Genomic DNA, 15,106 nt, shown 5'->3' with positions numbered 1-15,106 from the left:
CCACAAAAGGTTTTAGCTTGAAATGTATGCACCCACAGAATTGTCATTTTCAACATGTGATGGCATGGAGACACAGTGATGGTAGTGATCCCCTCCTGGCGGGTGGAGGGGGCTGCCAAAGAGATACAGCTTGCTGTGATTTTACAAATGCTTTTTGGGGAAGGTGGATACCGCTTGCTGAGATAGGTGTTTGCTGCCCAGGCAAAACTCCCCGTGTATTTACAGCAGCTCTACACTGTCTCTGTGTGTGTGGTAGGTATGCGTGTGAGCATGTACATGCTTGTGTATGCCTTTATTTCCATGCTCCAGCTGCCTGCCTCTGATTTAAGGGCAGGTTTTATTCCCCAGCTGCCTCAGGGCTCCTCTTTTCTGATTGCATTAAAGTCTCCGTAATTCTCCCCTCATTAATGATTGGCATATTTTTACCTCTCACTAAAGGAGCTTGGAGGCAACTCCCGTGGGGCCCTGCTCGCCAAATGAAACAATTTCACCCTGCTCCAGAAACGCATTAAAAAGGGTTTGTCAGGATCTTATCGCTAGTTAGGGAAAGCTAATCAAATTACTTCTATTTATTAGCTGCCGCAGCAATGTGTCATTCCATCAAGTACAGGTACTGGGACAGGCAGGGATTGCATAGCGAGCTCTGTGTACCCAGCACTCGCTGCCTTGTTCTGCACAACAGCATCGCTCGCCGAGGGAGGTCTCAGGGCCAAGAGAGGCTGTGAACTTCTTGGCAACAGTGCTTCTGCCACCCTTCCCAGCAGGACCTCCCCTCTGCTGCCGTTCTTCCCTTGCCTATTTCAAAGTCCTTTCCCAGTGGCACTCCAGAGCTTTTACCATTGAGTCCGTTGCTTCTGCATTTGGTTGATCCCTTCTTGCTATGGATTATATTTTTCTATGGACTATATGTTTTGAGCTGGTTTGGGTTTTTTGGCAAGTTTAACTTGGTATTAAAACAGTTCAGGAACAATTTGTTATTTAGTTTCCCTTTGGGCCTGGACTGACAAAGGGGATAGTGGGGCAGGATTATGGCAATTTGGAAAATAATAAATGTAGGGGTTTGGTTTTTTTTTTTTTACTTTATGAGACTTTTAGGAAACACATTTTTTCAAGCTTTTTTTTTTTTTAAGTCCATGTGGTCTGGAAAAGTAATTAAAATTGAGGGAGTGGGAAAGAAAACAACTGAGGGTTGGTTGAATAAACTAAGTCCCAAGGACTGAGCTGGGACTATGAAAAGGGTACCAACTATTGCTGGACTGATGCTGACTGCATGAGCAGTAGTGGTTTGTGAGACAGGAGGTGTGAACTCAAAGACAGATAAAAGCTCACTCTCTTACTGACTCCACACGTGGAACGTGCCTTTCCTTCACGCGCACATACAGGGCACTTGTATTTGCAATCATGTATGCAACTCCCATTCTCGCACGTGATCCCAGTTCCCAGGGTGGCTGTACCTCCTGTGGGCTTGTTAAAAGGAATGTGGAGGCAGGTGCCTGAGATACACTTTTAAACTTTAAAAAGTATAAATCTACTTCATCTCTTTACTATTTCTTTCATTTTGAAACTAAGAGCAATGAAATCTCTTGTGTTTTGGACAAATGTGAGTTTGTCAGTGAAAATGGGCTTGTTTCCTTGTAAAGCTGATCTTGTATTAGAAAAAAACAAGAATAAAACCATTTAGCAGATGTATTTGCATGAAGTGAAATGTGTCTAAATATGGTGGTGATTCACAATGATGATACTGCTGTGCACCTGATGTAAAGCTTTGCTGTTTCATTGTGTGCATAACAAGAATTTCACCTTAGCTCAAAATCCTGGGAAAGCAGTGAAAATGCACCGTTCCCATGAATAACTGTCCACGTGAACACAATGTTGTGCACCTCACGTCTGGTGTTGGTTTCATTTAGGGAAGGTTTGTGCTAGTTCTAATCATTTTGTCATATATGTACACACATACATGCTCTGTGTTTGCATAGAAATGATGGAGTGGTTAGAGGTTTGACAGTATTCTCACACTACAAGCAGTGATTTCTGGAGCTTGGGTTGGTGGGGGACAGGCACGTGCCCCAGCTGTTATAACTGTGTGAGTTCACGATACGGTGTGAGTGGCTGCCAAGCTGCAGGGGCCCTGGGTGCCACTCCTGAGAGCAGCAGCATAGCAAGATTAGTGGCAGAGTCTAGCCCCATCAACCCCATGCAGTGAGCCACGCTCCAGCATCCTCATTATCCGCACAGTTCAGAAGGCAGTCCTGAGCGGTCCGTCACGTCCCACAAAAGGCTGTATCGATTGGTCTGTCGGAGCGTTTCCCGGGGTCCTTTATATCTCTCTGCCTCGTCGTCAGTAATGAAGAGGCCGAGTGCAGGGAGAGTCAGCAGACTCCCAGCTGCTGGGATTTCTTCATCTTCTCATCAGGATTTTAATTAGACACGTCCGAGAGGGCAGCACCATGTGAGGGCGGGCAGGAGCTTTATCAAGCAGGCCACATCTTTAATTACTGTTTACTGACAGATAACAAGGGAGGGGGGGTGGCAGCAGAGATGGTTGTAGGGGGAAACAGGGAGAGGATGGCAGTCCCCAGAGTGTGCACTTAGCAAAGAAGACCTTTGCAAGGGATCAAATGGAATTGTTCCACTCTCCCCATCCTGCCATCCTGTTTACCTGTTGCCAGAAAGAGAGAGGTTTCCCCTGCCCCTTTCTTAGGGGGCAGAAGATATAGCTGAAAGGTGTTAACTGGTAAGGGCCAGAGACACGAGGAATGAAAAGTGTAAGTTTGATTAGAGAAAAATGAGACTACTGTCCGCTGTAAGCTGCCAGGACCCTCAGCTGAGCTGTCCTGTTCCTTCCCAGCCTTGGGCAGCCCTGTGGGTTTTCTGACACGGCACAGTAGGAAGTAAAATTATTTCCTTCTCCTTCTGTCTGGAATTGGCAGCCCTCCTCCCTCCCACTGCCACCATTGCTGTTTTGTCTTTCCTCCTTCTGTCTCCTTTTGTCTTTCCTTCTTCTGTCTTTCCCTGTGCTCTCAGTATTGGTGGTATGAGAGCAGTCTGCTCTGTCGCAGACTTCCTGCACTCTCATGGGCAGCTCTCCACCTGGTGTGAATCACATCCTTAGCCATCCCTCTTCTGTCTGGCCTCAGAATCCACATCTCCCTCCAGCTTTTGTCTCGTTCCCCTTAAGGTGCTTTTTGGACACCATCTGTAACCCAGCTGCTGTGTTCTGCTGGATCATAGCCCTGATTTTAGTTTTGTGGAGCTGCATCCTCATTGGTTTGTGTTATCACAGGGGAATGGTGTTCACAGTCCCTACCAAACCAAGTGGTAGGACCAGACTGCTATGGTGGATCACTGCTCCCTGGCTCAGCCAGCCCTTTGGCACATGGGACGCCTGCAGTGGAGTGCAGCAACTGGTATCCGCATGAGCAATCCTTTGGTGAACTGAGCTCAGCAGCTTGTTGGTCTCCAGAAATTTCCTCTGAAGTTCATGGCACAGTCTTGACTGTGCTTGTATCTACTGTAAGGTAGTCTGATGCTTCCAAAATACTGTTGCCATCCCAGCATGGAAGACGGCCGTGGTGCCAACAGACTCCCACTGCTCTGAGCAGAACAAGATCTGGAGGATGTAGTTGGGATCAGCAAGGACTCGGTAATTGGACTGTTGTTCTTTCATTTTGCTACGCAGTAGCGAGCAGATTATAGAGCCTACATGTTATAGATTTCCTGTCATCCCTCATGAATCAAGCTCCACTGTCTTATTTACTGTCGGCCAAGGCCTGTGAATAACATCACAAGGGATACACTCTCACGCAGTTGTGTAAACACACAGTACAGAGCAGTTGTGTGTGCCTTTGAGCTGTCAGTTCGCCTTCCCCTATCGCAACACCTATGGTAAAGAAGGGCCCTCTCTTTCCTATCTGCACAGAATGGCTCCTGGCTTCCCTGGGAGCTCATAATTTGTAACACAGGAGGAAAATATGTGTTATCTAAATAATATTAAGTCCCACATTTTTAACTTTATGATATAGAAATATCTAGTTGTAACTAGAGAGTTAAAACTCCAGCCATTCTGTACACTCGCATACTCACGTGCACCAAGCCTGTGGACTTCCAGTTTCCTGTGAGCCGTTTCATATGAGATCTGGCAGGTCTTCGTTGCTTGTCAATGAGAAAAGATTGGTTTGTTCTCAAGGCACAGCTCTCAGCTTCATCAGAGACAGCTAAGAAATGTTGCTGCTCTAGCTAGTAGAGTAGTGAATGTAATAGATAATAGCCTTGATTTATCAGATTATGGTTTCTCAAGTTTCCTAAAACTTCAGCTCAGGATTTTGAAGGAGCTTGAGAAATTGAATCCAACTGAGAGACTTGCCTCAGTGAAGGGCTAACACTTTTTTTTTTTTGTAGCTGCAATGAGGTGTTACTATTAAATCAATTGGAGTCCCCTTGAAGTGAAGGGAAGTTTGACTTGTCTACTGGAAGCCAGCCTGCCAGTTGCAATCTTGTTCCTTGTGGTAGGTGTTTGTGAAAAATCTGTGGCCTTCCAAGTGATAAGCTTGGAGACCCAGGAATGAAGTTAGAGGGACTGAGGTGCTAATTTGTTTCTGTTAGGCAGGTTATATTTCTGTCATGGAAATCTAGATATTAGGCAAGGTCTGGGGAATGTGTCTTCAAATAAGAGGAGTCTTTGACAAAGTAAATGGGCTTTGATTGCTATGTGGGAGAGTTCAGTTTGATGTTACAAACTTTGTTTTAGCAATGATGCAGGAGCATTAGAACAGACTGAGAAGGGCTGAAAGTTTTTCAGAACAAGCTGGAAGAACATCTGTCAGTGCTGCTATAGCTGATCCTCTGTTGTGATGGAGGGATGCACCAACCACCTGACCTGGCCCTAGCCCTATTTTCTGTGACTGGGAAATGTTGAGGCATGTATAATCATGTGTCCAGCTAATGCAAGCTTGAGATGGGTGCAGGTGTGTATATCAAATAAGCACTAGCATCTTTAAGCTACCAGGATAGCTTATGAAGGAGTACAAGCACTCCCCTTTCCTTCAAAGGCCTGCCATCCAAATGCTAATGTACCAAACCATGGTGAGTCTTAAAAAGAGATGGCAGCAGTTCTCTTCCTTGCTTAACCAGTTTCCTTAATTTTTATCCTAATTTTCACTGCCATGTACAACAAACAGACTTTCAGCACATCTTTTTTTACTAGTGCTTCCTGTAAAATTTCATTTCAATTGTTCATACCACTGTCAAGCTTTAATCATGGCTGTAAATGCTATCTCTGACAGACTTGTTTTGTGAAAATTTTTATCAAAACCACCAATTATATATTTTTAAAAGAAAAAGTGAGTATGCCATGTTCTTGAATTATGCCTTCCTTCTATTTAAAAACAAATCAAGAAGATTCTTCTCAGAAAAGCTCTAAACCAGCTTGTGTTTTGGAGCCAGACTGCAGGGACGGCTGGGGCTGTGTTGGGGCAGAGGTGGTGTCAGTAAGTGGGGCCACCAAACGGTAATGGAAGGACAGGGCAAAGGGAGCTGGGCAAAAAGGCAAGGAGAGGCAGCAAATAGTTGTAAGCATCTATTGAACAAGGAAGCTGGGGCTGTGGAGTGTGGGTAAATGGTGCTGGGAGGGGTGAGATGAGAGCAAAGGGAAGGGATGAGGTGAGAAGGCAAAGGCAGTGCAGAGAAGAAAGTGGGTTGGGATGGTCTGGAGAAGAGAGAGCAAGAGGCATGACTTGGATTGAATGGTTGGAAAAGCCTCTGAATCATTATTCCTCAGTTGTCATCAGTGTCTGAAATTCACCCAGTTTCATGCTCCTCATGTTAGTCTTCACAAAGGAGGATGAGCTACCTTTAAAGCCCATTTGCTCCATTAACTTGGTTGTAGTGGTCCATGTGATAGATTCATCCCTTCTGATAATCCACCAAAGTGTCATTGTGATTCTTCATGGAGGAATTTGTTTGCTGCAAAGGAAACAAAAAACTCCATGAAGAGGGTGCTCTGAAGGGTGCTAATGCGAGAACTGGAGGCTGGGGAAAGACCAGTTATCCTCTCCATGCACTTCTGTCTACCTGACTGCGCATCTTATACAACATGCTTTAGCTATGTCACTGTGTGCTGTTTCTTCTGCAGGACCCCTGCCTCATTCACTGCATGTGATGGACCTGCTCTGAGGTAAATCAGAGTTGCACAGTGAAAGAGACCATCTGTAGGACCCCTGCCTCATTTGTCAGGTGTGTACTGAGTGAGACAAGGGACTGCAGGAGAGAAAGGGAAGCTTTTATAGCTGAGGCAGTGAAATTCTGACCTGCCAGTTGACTTTTTTTTCTGTGACCATTTCTGTATGATAGTTTTCAGGTTTGTTTGAAGCAGCTGTTGTGCCACTGGTTGTTTAATTGTGCATCCTTTATTTTATAGGGGACATTTTTTGATCCCAAAGGATCTGCTTTACAGAAGCACTGAGTGCTTACAGCTGTAAATGAAGTGAATGGGAATCCACTGAACCCAAAGCGCTACACAGAGATCAGTCAGGCTGTTGGTGTCTCAGACTGGGCACCCAGAATTAGCAAATACCTTTTAACATGTTCTTCAGTCATTCACCCGTAAAATAGGAATTAAAATAACCTCTCCTCTCATAGATGTGTGTGAAAATAAATGATCTTGGGCTGGTGAAGCTCTTGGACAGTGTAATGATAAGCCCATAGAAAAACACATAAGGAAATGAATAAATCTCTAGAGCCAGGTTTGAATAATGTGTGGTAAATAAGGCCTGGGGCCACACACTGCACAATGAATAGAAACCAGCATCTCAAATAGCTGCTCGTTACATGGGCACAATCCTTCTGAGTGCAGTCTGAGATGGGGTCCTGTGGAAAAAATATGACCGTGTAATTAAGGGCTATAAAATAATCCATATGTACATGAGGTATAAGAGTATTTCTCACAAGTAAACACAACTGTGGCATTTCCTAATTCTTGACTGCATTTGTACTCTGCCCTATTTAACATACTTTTTTTTTTTTTCCTTGTCTTTTTTTTCAAGGGTCCTGTCATGCTTTACAGATTTATGTGCTGTAAGATGGTGTTGTCCTGACCTCTCTATTTGGATTGTTTCAGTTTCATGTAGTTGCAGATCAGCTAATTGCAAGTAGTCCAAAGCTGCTCATCTTATGTATTATGTATTCCACAAGTTGTAATCTTGTCTGGGGTGCAGATTTGTGTGAGTGAGGGAGGCAGATCTGACCCTGTAATTTGCCATCATGAGCAAAACTGGTACTCAGATGCTGTGGTTGTTAACAGTGAAGGAATTGGGGATATTTGAGATCTTACAACCCACTAGCAGTAATTGAAAGAATAGAAACTCCAGTAATTTTCCCATGCAGCAATATGAAGTAGAGGAGAATGTCACTAGGGCTGTGAAATTATTTTAAAATTCTTTGCCGTTATGGAAGAATGGCAAAGCTTAAGCTCCTAGCAAAAGTATGTAAAAATGTAATGTTCAAAATATCTCATTTTAGATAACCACACTTTTGATGACTGATTATGTTCCGTACATGTTTAGGAACAAATATATAATGACTGTAATGGTAATGAAGTAACATTAAAATCTATCAAGTTGAGAAGTTGAGTGTTAATGGGGCTGGGATGATCAGTGTCCAAACCTAATGCTGGTTAACCTTTCCATGGCATGTGTGGCATTTGCTATAATTCCAAAGGAGAATGTTATGAATAGTGCAAGAAGTGGAGCTGTAACACATACTCCTGACGCTTTGTTTGTAGGAAGTAGAATTGTCTATTGCAAATGTCTAAGAAATGTACCATAAAATCTTCTTCTCTTATATTTTCCTTTTCTCTTCCCCATTCCCAATCTTAAATACTGGAGGAAGAATTTATTGGCCTATTTAGGCTGTAGAGCGTGATGCCTCTCTCAAGGATGACTAGTATCACTGTAGGCCCGTTGATGACTTGGAAAGCACTGGTTCCCACATGTACTGAAATAATTATTCACTCTGGAAATAAAGTAAGCCAAACCTATCAAACACATCTTAATCTGTGCAAGAGACTGAATTAGCATCTTTTGTGTAGTGGTTTAACTGCTCAATTTTTACAGTTTCATCAAACAAATGTATTGTATGGTTTAAAGAGGCCAGAACAAAAAGTGATGCCAAAGTACTCAAAAGCAGGAACTCTGACAAAAATCCCCTCAGGCAGGGCCTGGCACTACTGGCCAAAGCAGAGAGGAAAGAGCAATTAAAAAAATACAACAGTCTGTTCTTGTAGTGGTCAGACAGCAAGATGCAGCACGTGTGCTGGGTGGGAGCCATCAATGAGAGCCGGTTTCCCCGTGGGATATGCAGACCTGGACTATCAAAGTAAGCTGGGACTGGGACAAACAGATGTTATGCCAGCCACGTCAGCAGAGCTAGTCTGTTTTGCATAGTGCCTGATCTTAGTTGGCATGCTTAAAACTTTTGCTTTTCTGAATCTCAGGGTGCAATATAATCATTATGTTTTAATCCTGACTGCTCTGTTCTCCGCATATGACGTAACTAGTGTATTACTTCCAGGCTACGCAAAGAGGAAGCCAAGGCACGAGGTGTCGTGTGCCTGGTGCAGAGCTCCCGAGTGTGCAACCTCAGTCACGCCTCTGCTTCCCCTCGATGGGAGAAGGAAGAGAGGCTGTGGGGCTGCGTTACCAAGGTGAACAGTTTTTCCCTACAGGTGTCTTGTTGACAGAGCTAGGCAGTGTTAGTGCCCCCAAACTGATGTTTGGAAAACATCATTCTGAGGCATCTCTGCACAGCAGGCACTCTGCCCTCTGGAAAACCAGCTTAGGGCAGAGTAGGGAAAACAAATCTGAACATAAGGGCTGGTGGGCCCCACACCACGGTGGCAGTGCAGGTGTAAGGTCAGGCCTTGGCGTTGCCAAAACTGCATGTGACTGGAGGGTGTGATCCTAACCGTGCTCAGGGGTTGGCAACCCAGAGTCTTGCTCTTTACAGACCTGCCAAGCGGAAAATGTTTGTTTGCTGCTCTGGATCCACGATCTAGGAGAAAAGAATAAAAGTGATTTAACCTCCAATGTGAGGGAAGTCACCTGACTGAGCAGGACGCAGAGGACAAATGGGACAGAGGGCCTTACTTTGCCCAGCCAGGAAGGATGGGGAAACAGAGGTTAGGCACAAGATCAGATTCGTTAATTATTATTTATTATTAATTTTCTAATTTTTCCCTTGCTCGGATTCCATGATTGCTGGAAATAAAGGCTCCTCGAGCTCTCTGGGTGCATCTGTGACATTGACTCTGTCTTTGAGATGGGGAGCACCCTCTGGTGGTTAAGGATAATCTGACATTTCCTGGGATTGGCACCCCTCAGCCCGGCAAGCCGCCAGTTAAACTGGGCAGGAGGCAGTGCTGGCTTTCTGTCACTGCTGGGATGGGTGTTTGGGGCACAAACGCTCTCTCTGACTTTCTAACCCAGGAATCTGAGTTAAGCCCTTGGGAAGCCCTTTTTGCCCTGTGAAAAGGGTGCAAGGTATGCATGTTCTCCCTGCCCTGCTGTCAGGCAAAAGCTCACATTCAGTCCCTTCTTGCTTTCTCCTGGTGAGAGGGCAAGTAAAGCTCAGTTTGCTTTATTAGTTCCCAGTAGACACAAAATCAGGTCCTGGCTCTCTCTCCAGGGACTGCTGTTCCCTGCCTCTGCTCTTGCTCCCATCTCCCAAAAGCACTAGTCTCACACTCAGAGCTCTCCCCAGTCTGCCTCTGGCTGGATTTGCCCTGCCTAGGTGCTAAAGCCAGCACAGTACAGTTCCTTGCAGGGAGCACAAGAATTCAGCTCAGGTTTCCCTTCTCCTTCCCTAAGTGGATTAACAAGCTGAGGGGATCGTCTGTGCCTGCCTGACTCAATCTTCATTAGCTAACATGTTTCACCATCCGCAGTCACATCCTGGTCCAGAGAGCTGTTTGACAGGAGTGGATTCTGGCCCCAGCCTCTCTCAAAGGCTGTTGGGTCTTCTGGGAAGGTTTTCTTGATAACAAGGCTCTGTGGGCTTCCCTGGGTGGTAGGGATGTAGGGCAGGAGCACTGCAGGATGTGCATCCTTGCTGTATGCAGTTTTTATTTTACAATAACTAATCTGCATCCTCTGCTAACTAAGCGACGTACAACTCTATGTGATGCACATGCTGTAGGAGTGTCAGAAAACGTTCTGTGTCTCTGAAGGTGCACACACATGGGTTTTTTTTTCCCTCATGTTTTCCAGACAAGGGAGCATCCCGAGAATATTGGGATGCCCCTGAAACTTTCGTTAGTTGGCTGTCACTTCTGGGTGCCTCTTCTTGGGTGCTCGTATGTAGTCAATTTGAATGCAGTTATTTCCTAAGAAGTTGTGTGCAGCAACTGACCCTATTTCCTCAGCCCCTTCTCCTCCCTGCTGCTTTCTAGTAGTCATTAATGGGTGTTGCACCCTTGCACATCCTGTCATTTATTTTACAAGTGCTGCTGTTTCCTCAGTCTAGAGATCTTTTCTACACAAGGAAGCTGTACACTTTAAATTGCATTGATTTAAAAAAAATCCATTTAAACTAGTGAAAATCCAAGCTGTGGATGCTCTCCTGCCAGTTTAAGGATGCTTCATTTTTGCTCATTAGATATCTAAACAGGTTTAGTTTCAGTAGTAATGAGTACCTTTAGCAGCAGCTAAAGTTAATCTGTTTAAAGTTGTACCTTGAATTATATTGCAGTAACATTCTCGTGCAAAGGAAGCCTATGAGGAGAGGAGGCGAACACTGGGCATCACCAGATCCCACTGGGACACCCCTGTGCCCAGCAGTGCAGAGGCATTTGGTATCTGTGCAGAGGCCTGAGCATACCTCAGCAGGGAGAGGAGGCCTCCTCCTGGCTGTCAAATGCATGTAAATGGGTGCAGATTAAGCCTTGCATTTTTGCAAAATTGGGACTCTGTGATAGCACAGAGCATGCTACAGAAATTATTGTGACCGAAAAATCTCAATGGGAAGTGTTTCACAAAGAAGCAAATGTTCTCCTTTTGTTTTTGTAACCTGACCACTGTGGCAGGGGAAGTTGGTGTGCCAGGCTCTGAAAGCAAGGTCGACTGGCCATGAGCAGAGTCAAAATGGACTTTTTTTTTCTTTTGGCAAGTTGGAAGGGAAATAAAAAAGGCAAATGAGCATGAAGGGGCAAAGGACACTACAGACTCTGGAGGATTTTAGAACCTAAAGCTGTATTTAGCAAATTAAGGGATGAATTGAATTTCCCAAACAACGTGTGTTAAAGCACATAAATTAATAACCCCAGTACTTACAAACTAGCAGTGTATTTGGTTTGGCCCTGTAGAAATTTTTAAGCTACAAGCCAATGGTCAAAGCAGAACAGCTCCCCAGAGAGCCCTGGGTTGTCTGTGCTCTAGCTCCCTGGGGGATGCAACCCTCCCTGGAGCAGTCCCTCCTCAGGGCTGAGTAGCTATCAGTGCTTAAACACCTTCTTCCCGGAGAGGGAAACAAAGGTCACACAAATGCAAAAAATGTAACCTGTCTCTGAACGGGAAGCACAGGAAACTTCCTTTGAGAGAACAAATAAAACCTCTTTCTCTGAATGCAGAATGGTTCCTTTTTATACTGCCCTTTGTTTGCAGGAACATAGACTGGGAGAACAAACCTGTTTTTATATATTTACAAGTAGCAGAAATCACTTTGTTATGTGTGGGGAGAAGGCAGTCTGAGTTAGGACTTGCTGAAACACTCTCACTGTTAGACTTTGTGCCTTTTTGATGTTCAGGCTACCTTAGATCACTGATCGTGATGGAGATGATGCTCTCTTGTTCTTCAGTCCTTTCCTTTTCAAAGGCTTCCCAAAGCACTTTATGCATTAATGAGTTATTTTTCTACCACAACTGGTTTTGCAGTAGCTTTAACGGTGCAAAGCAATGTACTGATTTGAGACCAGAACTGAGGAAGAAAATCGTTGCTGGGGAGTAGTGTGAGATATACTCACAGAAGTGGAGCATGAATAAACCAGGAATATTGAATGAGATGTGTCTAAAGCAGTAGTTCACTACCTGCTCCTGCCTTTTTCATCTCTATCTCTGGCATCTCGTCAGTAATGAATTGCAGGGAGACATGAATTAAGACAGTGCAGGCTGTACCACTCACGTATTCTGTTCAGTCCCCACCAGTGACCGTTTTATAATGCTACTCTTCTGCAGCATCTTCCAGTGAAAAATTCTTGTGGTGTTTGATAGTTTCTGCGCCCTGGTTTCCTTTTGTGGCCCTCTGACCAAAGGCAGAACAAGAGGATAGTTGGCAGATCTGTCTGTCTCTACAGCTCTTTTTTTAGTTAGTTGTGAAGGGTCAGCCCAAATACTGAAGGGAACTCCATGATTTTAGAGAATAACTTCTCTTCACCCTCCAATTTGGGGAAATAATAAAAAATTGCATCAGGAAAGACAGTACTGTATCTTGAAAAGGAATTATTGATATAATATCAAGAAATCCTATTTCCATGCTGACTTTTTCAATTCACATATTTCCTATTATTTAATCTGCTAGTCCTTCCCTCCCCCTTAAGTTTAGGATGTTTTGTTGAGCTTTGGATACAGACTAGAGTGACGTGCTTTCTCTGCAGTTAGGATCTGGTTGCATGTAACTTCAGGGTTGATTTATCAGCTGTGGATTGAATTGAGGGTGTCTATTGGGAGTTTTAGGTCTTGGTTTTCTCATTGGAGGTCCTTCCATCAGGCAGATCTGTTAAATGCTTGCTGAGTCCCTAGAGACACTTGATCTGTGTTTAAAGGGAAGCAGCTGAACCACGAGAAGAGAGAAACGGCTGTGTACTCAAGCACTATTGCTCTGAAGGGATCTGCCTGTAAGCTGTGCAAAGTTTGTGTGGTAATCTGGGTGCCTGGGGCTCTGTGTGCTCCATCCCAGTAGAGACCTGTGTGATGCTTTTTCTGGCCTTTCCTGCTTGAGAAAGACAGTTGATCGCTCCTGAATGCTTTGAGCATAGACTGTGCTTAACTCTCCTGAGGCCTAGGCCAGTAAAACCTCTGGAGGATTCCAAGCAGCACCTGCCTTCTGCTCCCCACTCCTCTTAAAGCTTCCCCAGTGGAGACACCCGCCCAGGGAGAGCAGGATGTCCATAAATAAATAATTCCTTCTGTCTCTCCTGATCAGCCCAAGCAGCTGTGATTGCTCCTGAATGCCTGGGTTGCTTTCTTCTTAATGGCTTTTAAACCAATTTCACCCTCATCTGATGACCCAGCTTCTCCTCCAATTTTTGGAGGAACAATTTCTTCTTTTAGAGAGAGGGGCATGGGGGGTATTTATATTGTGTCAAGAGTTTTGGCTGAGGTGAACTAGTATAGCAGCGCAGGCAAAGCTACAGTTCACTGGTTCTAGCAAGCTGCCCCATGCCTTATTCTGACAAGCATCTGCAGGGCACCTCCCTGCGTACTGGCAGCTAGCATTGACCCTTGCTTGACAGCACTGGACACATGTGATGCTCGTGGATGTCACACAACCATTTAATACCTCTTGCACTACTCTAGGACGCTGCACTTTTTTGGATATGTTTTACTGTTGAGAGAGCTAATCACTGAGACATCTCAGTGCTTATCCTTTGCCCCACAGCATGTAGGTAAAAGTTTGGGAACAGAAGTTCGGAGTGCACGCTTTCAGTTGTCTGTTCAGCTGATCTACAGCATCTCATTAATGGGCATTTGACAGCTTGCCAAATATTTAGGGCTCATATTGGTGCTCTTATATTTTGTATATATGAGCTGTAGTAGCTCAAAAAAAAAAAAGTGGTCCTTACATAGCAAGTGTAGTCAAATCTAAATATTCTTGATTTGTATCCTAGTGCAACCCCTGGAGATATTTATTGGTCATCTGATGGGTGTCATCTAGGTTTGTCTGTGCAGAAGTATTCTTTATTTCTGGAAGTATCAGTACTGCCTCCGCAGGCAGAATGTACTTGCTGGGCAGTAGGACATGCAAGGGATGTTCTGAACATCCTTACAGTGCTGGTCAGGTATCCTATGTGATGTGTACTAGCACAGCCTTGTGTTGTGCTGCAGGCCAATGATGGTCCTCCATCGTGCCTTTGGAAGAGGCAGTAGTCTAGCTGGGTGGAACACAGCTGCCACGCCTATGGTTATAATGCCAAATGGTCTGATTTAACCCAAATTACTGCTGGCTAATCAAGGTTAATGACCTACATTTTTTGTTTGTTTTAACCATCCTACTTGACCAAGCAGTTTAATGACTCTCCTCATGAAATGAGCCCCTCGGGAAAAAAAAAAGTGGTCTCTCAAGGTACTCTTGCCTGGTACCTTCTCCTTCAGAAGCAATACAGGGCCCTCCTGGGTGCCACATGACTGCCTATTTGGCAGACCTCTGTATCTGAATCAGTGATAGTTTTTCTTTCCTACTATCTTCCTTCTGTCCTGCTTCTGTCTAACTTCTTGGTACTCTGAAAAAGCAGTGAGTTTAACATAGAGAAGTGCTATCCTCAGGCTTCATGGTTCCCAGGATGAAGCTGGTAGCAACAACTTCTGGAAGTTATGTAATAAAAACATACCCTTTGTGTTGCTGACCACATGAGTTATGAAATACTGCCAAATGTTGAGGGGCAAAGTCGAAAAGATGAGTTGAGTACTACTGAGTTCAGCTGACTATATATTTAATGGAAGACTGGTATGTTCAACAGAGGAGCAGAGAGGAGAGGCATTGGTAGTCTTTGATCATCACTAAAATAAAGGTATTCAAGAGATGAGTGAAAGAGCAAATCTGGATTCCCTTTGTAAGCACTGGGGAAACCAAGGGGGCCTGTTGCTAGGAAGCTGCAGCACCAAAGTCGCCCTCAGACCACATGGGATTGAGATTTGAGTTTGTCTTAACAATGATACTGAAAAGTAATCTTTTCTAATGCTGCTTCACAGGAATGGTGAAGCTGGCAATGTGTGACTTTGAAGGATGAAGGTGTTTTTGCTGAAATCCAGTGACACATGTTTAGGTCCTTCAGGAGAAGGCTTTACCACTGCCCACAACTGCAGCTGTGCCTGGATCTCTGAGAAACTTGAAGACCTGAAAA

The 15,106-nt window shown here is 44.6% G+C and overlaps 1 protein-coding gene across 1 annotated transcript in view; it reads left to right on the top strand.

Moving 5' to 3' along the window:
- Positions 1–6,184: 6,184 nt before the first annotated feature.
- The window catches only part of ESRRB (estrogen related receptor beta), a 102,295-nt gene continuing 93,373 nt past the window's right edge, over positions 6,185–15,106 (top strand). The window contains exon 1 of the mRNA XM_086748736.1: positions 6,185–6,231. The gene's annotated coding sequence lies outside the window, so the exon portion shown is untranslated. The remainder of the gene's footprint in view (positions 6,232–15,106) is intronic.

This window comes from Chlamydotis macqueenii, chromosome 5 (genome assembly GCF_036417535.1).
Source record: "Chlamydotis macqueenii isolate bChlMac1 chromosome 5, bChlMac1.mat, whole genome shotgun sequence".
Taxonomy (NCBI): Eukaryota; Metazoa; Chordata; class Aves; order Otidiformes; family Otididae; genus Chlamydotis; species Chlamydotis macqueenii.
Note: the sequence above shows the minus strand (reverse complement) of the source record. Positions and strands in the feature narration are given on the sequence as shown.